General features: G+C 38.9%; 2 protein-coding genes across 2 annotated transcripts in view; both read right to left on the reverse strand.

The window, feature by feature from the left end:
• LOC138024398 (uncharacterized) overlaps positions 1-7500 on the reverse strand; it is a 532828-nt gene that overhangs the window by 213966 nt on the left and 311362 nt on the right. The window lies entirely within an intron of this gene.
• LOC138023167 (tetratricopeptide repeat protein 28-like) overlaps positions 6344-7500 on the reverse strand; it is a 6711-nt gene continuing 5554 nt past the window's right edge. Inside the window, exon 3 of the mRNA XM_068870190.1 lies at positions 6344-7500. This exon is cut by the window's right edge and continues 40 nt beyond it. The gene's annotated coding sequence lies outside the window, so the exon portion shown is untranslated.

Here is a 7500-nt window from a genome sequence, read left to right on the forward strand (position 1 = left end):
TTTTAAATAGTTGTATTTTTTCTGTTGGTGGGAGTCAAATTTTGCATTGTAACTTTGATACCGTCAAATTAAAAACTCAGTTCATATATGATTTATTTCATAAACCATTTCATCATTAAAGCATTATAGGCGTCCCAGTCTGCACGAAACCATATCTCACCTCTGTGTTTTTTCAAAGGCTTGCCTTTTCCCACATTCCAGCTTAATAATGCTAGCCTGTGAGCTTCTGCAGACGCGAATGACCCGAAAATCACTTAATAAATAATACACCTACCAGATTTGGGCCAAATCGCTGACTCCACGAACACGGACCGTTGACATTTGTTACGTCATGCCCAAATCTGAGCCCACATTAACCCAAAACCGCAGATGTTTCAATGAGAACGTCTTATACGGTGAAGCCAACTGAAGCAAAACCGTCTATCGCCAAAAAAGAACTAAAAATAGCAAGCATTTGGGATGTAAATTGTTAAAATTACGACTGGTGCTTACAATGTAACTGATCATGAGATTGTGACGATGAAGAGGACGGAAAACTCTGTGCTCTGCGAGTGGGGTATCCTACAAAAATCGCGCCTAACCAAGTGCCTATTAGGATTGTCCAGCACTCGCACAAGACGCTGAGTTAAGTAATCAGTTTAAGAAAGAAAGCAGATTATTTTTAGGTAACTTCACATAAAACTAAACAGATTTCGTAGAATTATGCAGCACAGTCAACTCTCCGCTAACGGGCACTCTCGTAAGCGGACAACTAAATTTACGGACACTTTTTTCTATTCCCCTTTTTACCTCCCAGACAAACTCTGTATTTTCACATTCCCACAAGTGGACACTTTCTCGTAAGCGGACGCGGACGCGGACGCGGACACTTTTGAAAATGAAAATTGGATTTTTTCTTTTGTTTACCCTCTCTCTCTCTCTCTCTCTCTCTCTCTCTCTCTCTCTCTCTCTCTCTCTCTCAGTCGGACACCCCTCGTTCAACAATTGACTCTTGGCAATGAAATTTGTATTTAAGTTACTTCTGCGCAGAACAGGCACTGGAAGTTGTTGCAAGGCTCGCGGCATTTTCTGACTTGCACTTAGGAAACGAGCCGCTACTCCAGGCAATTACCAAGGTCAACGAAATCTTAGAAGAGAAGGAAGGAGGCGGTCAACCATAACGGACTATTTCTCCAAAATGTCATAGGTCCAAGAAAACCTTGTCTAGTCACGATAGTACCTTGTTTGTTAATGTTTGAATGTTTTTTTAGCACCAAAGTTACAGGTATATAGACAGAAGCAATAATTCCCCTTTAAGTTTTTGTTCAATATGAATATAGATCAGCTATATTGTATATTTCTTTTTTTTTTTTTCAAGTTTTAACATTTAACATCAATAAAGAGTTTCAGTTGCTATGTTTAGCTACCCAATAACACATGTACAATTAACACCCACTAAATAACTCTTACTCGAGCGGATATCCATCCTATTTTTCTTTGGTGTCCGCTTATGGGAATAATTTTCGTAAGCAGACAGCTCCACTAAAGGACACTTTTTTCCAACCCCCGAGGGTGTCTGCTTACGAGAGAGTTGACTGTACTAGGTTATCTGTTAAAAAAACACTTTCAAAATTGCCACTTTTTGTCAAATTCCAAAGATAAGTAATTTTAAGGATAACTCTCTCAATATTTCTAGGGGTAAGGGATAACTGCCCTGGGAATTTTAGCTAATCTTAAGTGATTTAGCCTTTCTTAAGGGATCACAAAAACCTCCCTAACATTGGCTCACTTAGGTAAGCTTAGAGTAATTGAAAGCTATGGATCATTTTAATAGCGCTCTTTATTTCTGATATTTTTCTGTGAACCAAAATTCCATTCTGAACCTCTGTTCAAATCTCTTAAAGAATGCCTTGGTATTATCTTGGAAATTGTAAATGACTGGAAGTAAATGTAGAGTAAAAATTTTCTCACTTTTGGAGACATCTCAATTTCATGTTTAAGAATTATTATTTACTAAAGTGAAAGTGAGGTTAAAAAGTTTTAATATTCAGTTATTATTGTCTTAGCATATACCACACATAGGCTAAGCGACTAGCATACCAAAGAATAGCTAATACGAAGTATTACGCACTTGTGTGGTATATATTAATTTAGCATAAACTAGGTGTCAAAGTAGGTGTTCAAACAATTCGAAAACTGTTGGCCCATTTCCTATCATAAAATTGATTGAATAGATAAAGGATAGATAGAGAGTCAGTGCTTTGTAAGCATTGATATTAGCTCAGATCCATCAACAGTAAATCAACTCAAGTAAAGCTGTGAACCTCGCAGTTATGGACGTAATTTTAGCAATTGCGTAGAGAGGCCTGAGCTAAAATTACGTCCATAACTGCGAGGATCATAGCCTTACTTGATTTCATACCCGCAGTTCAGTATGATTCATTTCATATAGCATTTCGTTCAGTAAATCAACTACTTATCTGGCATGCTGATCATGCATATATATTTCCCAGTCAGAAAAGTAGAAAGCGCGTGTTAATTCTCGTGCAAAAGAGATGATACAGCGGGAAGACTAACAATTGCGCAATAATAATGTTCAAGAGCTTCGCATAATATCATCCATTGGTTAATTTTAAAATTCAAGCGAAAAAACGATTCCACGCCTTAACTACCCATAAAAATAGTTCATCAACATTGAGAACATTCAGCAAAAACGTCCCAGTAATTTACAAGTCTTATCAACCACAAAACATGCGCTTAATGCTAGAAGATGTGAAAGAGCGCAACGTTCGTTTTATTGTTGTTTTCAACTTACTTTTAAGAAGCGCAACCAGTTCTTTGAATTGGATCATTACCGCGATATTAATCAGTACAAAAAAAGGACTCGAATATAAACCCTTTTTCATTGCAACCCGCTCCTTTTTTGGTGTCAATTATCTTTTCTCGCTTACTGTTATTGCATTCACGATGTAAGAGAGCTGTAGTATTTGTGAAATTGATAACACTCCAGATGAAAGTTGCGGGTCACTCTACCTGTCAACAACTTTGTTGGTTGAAGAGACACTGCTCTTAGCCAAGGAAAAGTAAATGAACATTAATGTGCCTTCTAGAAGTTTCAAGCGTGCACTTAAACGTCAATAAACACCAAAAGGATCCTTGCATTTTTGCCAGGCTTATGCCTCGAACGTCTATGATAACAACCTCAACACATAGACTACCAACACTACAAGTTTCGAACGTCTATGAACGACAGATGAATTGGTCATCTAGATCTAGAGGTACCAGTTTTAATATATGCTCGATAGCCAATGCAGGAAGCCTACTCTCACTCATGGTACATCTCATGTACTGAAATTTTGAGCCTTTGCATCATGACGATTGAACGCTTGCACAGAGTGTCCTAAAAAATGTGAGAGGTTGTAATCACCCGAATGACAGGATACCAAGTGCATGAATCAGTGGCTATACTATCCCGGATGGCACTTTTGAATCCTGCATAACATCAAGAGTTTACTTTCCCCCTTTTCAACTACAGGCCATCAAAAATACAAATTTCATCTTTGGCTTCAGTTTGGGGCTGGTTAGATCCCTTTGAAAGCCCGGCCCTTCCTACACGCCTGTACCCTCGTTTAACATTAGGGAGCTTAAGGTCCGTAAGCAACGACAACGGCGACGGCAACAAGAACGTCAGAATTTGCATATTTAGTGCCGGGGCAAAAACAATAGCTTTGCACGCCCTGCACGTGCGTTTTATCACTTCTGTCCATTTCTTTGCCGTCTCAGCAAAACAGCAACCTGAAATAGCCAAGTTGGAGGTTTTATGCAGGACGTCACCACTTGAGTATAAATTTTTATTTTCTCCCCTAAATTAAGTGCCGTTTAGATGCGTACGAGTGTCACCTTTGAGGAACTACCGCTCCCTTGTCATATTAAAAAAAAAATTAAATCACTAGTCACAAAAAGATTCAAATAACACGAATTTGTATTTTGAGATGACGTTCTCGTTGCCGTTGTCGTTGCTTAAGCTTTCTATTGATGGAGGGTTGGGTCAAGGGATAGCGTCAGAAAAACGACAAGTCACGCGGGCTAATTGCAGGTGGTTTACTAGCCGTTCTAATTATGGGACAAACAACTGAGTTAATTTGAAGTGGGGCGCCAAGGTAGACACTTGAATGAAGTTGACTTCTGTCCAGCAATTCAAAGTGACTCTAGTGAGGATAAGAGGAACACAATTGCAGCAATCAGTCCTCCGTGAAGACCACAACAGAGACCAGGCAAATTAAACAAAGTGTAGCTGTACACACCGTCTTTAATGCCCTTCCTGGCAAATGGACGGAGCTTCCATGCAATATCTACTCGCTCCCTGAAATTTCAGGTGGAAAACGTTCGCATACCTGTAGTTCGTCAATCCAAACTTTTTCTCTCGTGACCACCATGACTTAATTGTTGAAGAAGATGGGATATTTGAATTATTCAAATTGTAAGTTCATAACCATTCACTTCAATAAGTAATATAGCTCTTATAAGATCTAGGTTTACCGCAGATCGCAAACAAGAGTTTCAGGTTTGACGTTACGGGTTTGAGTTTGAAACAGTTTCAGTGCGTTTAGATTGAAGTTAACAAAAGCCACGCGCCGTGTTTCAGGTGGGGGAAAAATATAACATTATTGCCTTTTTGATTGCCAAATTGTTTCGAAAAAAATACTTAATTGATTAAACTGGGATGGTCCTCTGAGATGCGCTTGGTTTCATGCATTTTCCTCTTTGTGGTTTCGGCAAAGAAACAGTTGACACTCCATTGTCATAAAGGAAGTTAAGCTAAAAGTGAATGACAATTGCATAATACACAGTGCTAGAAATACCATCATTACAGTGTAAACAGTGGACATTTGAGGTGATTTCCTGGTTTTGCATTGCGCAACCCTTCTTGCATCTTTGGCCTGAGCATAAGCACGCGCACATTGATAAAATGGCGGATTTTCATTGACGCCAAGCTTAATCCATCAAAGAATGGCTATTTTCTCCTGTACGAATACGGTGATCCCCATTTTGCTGAGAATGGAGCCTTCGTGGAGTAGTAAAAAAATCAGCAAAAGATCTATGGCCAGTTTTTTGGTTGCCTACCACGCAGACGCTTATAGGGCTTCGTCCCCTCGTGAGGGAGGAACGCGTGACGAAGCCCTAAGAGTGTTTGCGTGGGAAGCTAGCATTTTCCCGATCGTCCCAGACTTTGCCCACATAACGGCAAATTGCCAGATGCTTCTCCTACCCTCTCTCGATATTGACTTTGGCGGAAAATGGAAAGTGCGCCAAAAATTGAAACATGCAATTTAGAAGATCGATAACGAGCTAAAACCATCGCCGACATTCCCGAAAGTGCAAATTTGTGTTTTCATATGACGGGAAAGATCGCCGACGATCCCAAAAATCCGGGACATGTTGGGAAAATAGAAACGCTTCCTATTTTGACGATTCGTCTCCGACCATCCCAGATTATCGGGGATGTCTACCATTTATGGTTTTCATCAGTAGGCAAACACTGGGACGGTCGGTAAACTGCAAAATCCCCGATCGTTTGGGATTTTCCCGACAAACGAAAACTGGGTTTAACATTATAAAATAGTAAAAGGTAAAACTGTTCAAATGTTTGACTAAACGTTTTCGATCTTGCGCTCATCTTCAGAGTGTTTCCTTAGTTCAATTTCGACTGAAAATATGACAATTACTGGTACAAAGGATAAAAATCAAAGGCAAATGCAGAATTAGAATTTAGTACATGAAAACCAGTCAATCATTTCTATGTTTTAAAAAAATCATGGAAAGACCAGCTGGAGTGTCAAGACACTGAAAACAAAACAAATTTACAGAAGTGGACAGAATCAATGAATTTGTAGTTATTGATGGAATCCTCCAATCCTGCGATAAACTCATCCCACCAGCTACGCCAGCTATGGGAAGAATGGAAAACTAGTTGAATTGTGACGGGTGAAGGGACAGTCTTAGGCAGGTGAATTATGGGATATAATACGAACTCGCTAGTGACCAGGGGTCCGTTTCTCGAAAGTCCCGATAACTTTTCGGCCCCAGTGACCAGCTCCCAGATGGCTTGGTAGCTCAGTGACGCAATTGCACGTCGAGTCATTTCCATCAAATGAAAAGAGCCCTTAGTCCATTTTCCAAAGAAAATCATGAAGTGGTAGAAAAACTGTTGACTGCTTGTTTCAAAAGCGAGACAATGTAGTTCACGTGACGTCACGGCTGCCATGTTGGTGAACCTAAACAATGCAACGGCGGCCATGTTGATGTACCTAACTAATCCTCCGGGAATTGAGCTCTATTATCATGCAAAAGTTTTCTTTTGTTTCGAAGGAAAACCAAGGTTACTGATCACCTGAGTGAAAAGACTCTTTAATACTCTCCTCTGTAGTTTCGGCAGCCAATCTGCGCTCAAGTTGCCATTTTCCACGATTGTATCGACGGACTATAAAATGGACAACTTAATTCTTTTCCTCGAAATTCTGTGTAAGTAAAGCACTGGTCATTCAGAGCTTTCTTTTGTAAACTACCTTTGAGGTTTTATATGTTTATTTACAAAACAAAGAGACTATGACTATATGAGTCTTGTATATGCCTAAGATTGTTCATTACTATAACACCGACCGTTTGGATTAAGGGGTTTACTACTTGGTATGCACCAATAAATCTATGCACTGATCGTAATCTCCGAACAAATAAAAGAGGAAATATTTCTACAGTTTAAACATTCAATGCATGCTAAATATTAGGATCAAACATCACTCTTATTTCCTAGTTTTTAACCTTCTTGAAGTTCCTCTAAGAAATTGCCCAAAGAGATCGCTCAAATCCTGAAGTTCTTTTCCTAGTCTTTTACATTCTAGAAATCTGCCTCAGAAATCGCCCACTTTTAAAAATATTCTGCCTTGCACCTCTGGGGCAATATCTTAGAAAATCCGCGTTTCTGAGAAACTTCCTATTTGTTTGATTCTGGAACCTTTTTCTAGCAATTTCTTGAATAGAAAATTCGAGTCTTAAAACCACTATGTATATTAATTAGGACATCAGGTAATTTCTACTTTTTTAATTTGTTAGCTTTTAGAAATTTGCCCCAGTAGTCGGCCATTTTTTAATTTTGCGTTGGCCTTCTTAAAAAATTTCAGGATATCTACAGTTTAGATTCCTCAGAAAAACTTGCCATTTCTTTGTCTATGGACCCTTTTTCGCACCTTTTTTTTTCAAAGAAAGACTAATGAAAAGACCTGGCAACTTTGTCTTAAATTTTTGCTTTTTTAGAAAAAAAATCATGTCATGATCATGACATATGACAGCATTGATATTTAACGTTCCCAGTATGAATGAAAGACGGTTCTTCCTGGAAACTCTGTATCGGCCTTAAATAGAAAGTTCACCATATTCCTTTACCGCTTATGATGAGGTTAAATGCTTGAATGCTTACAATAACTCATTTAACTGAAGTAAGGAAAATGACATATTGACGCATTA

The sequence above is a fragment of the Montipora capricornis genome, chromosome 11, assembly GCF_036669925.1.
Source record: "Montipora capricornis isolate CH-2021 chromosome 11, ASM3666992v2, whole genome shotgun sequence".
Lineage (NCBI taxonomy): Eukaryota > Metazoa > Cnidaria > Anthozoa > Scleractinia > Acroporidae > Montipora > Montipora capricornis.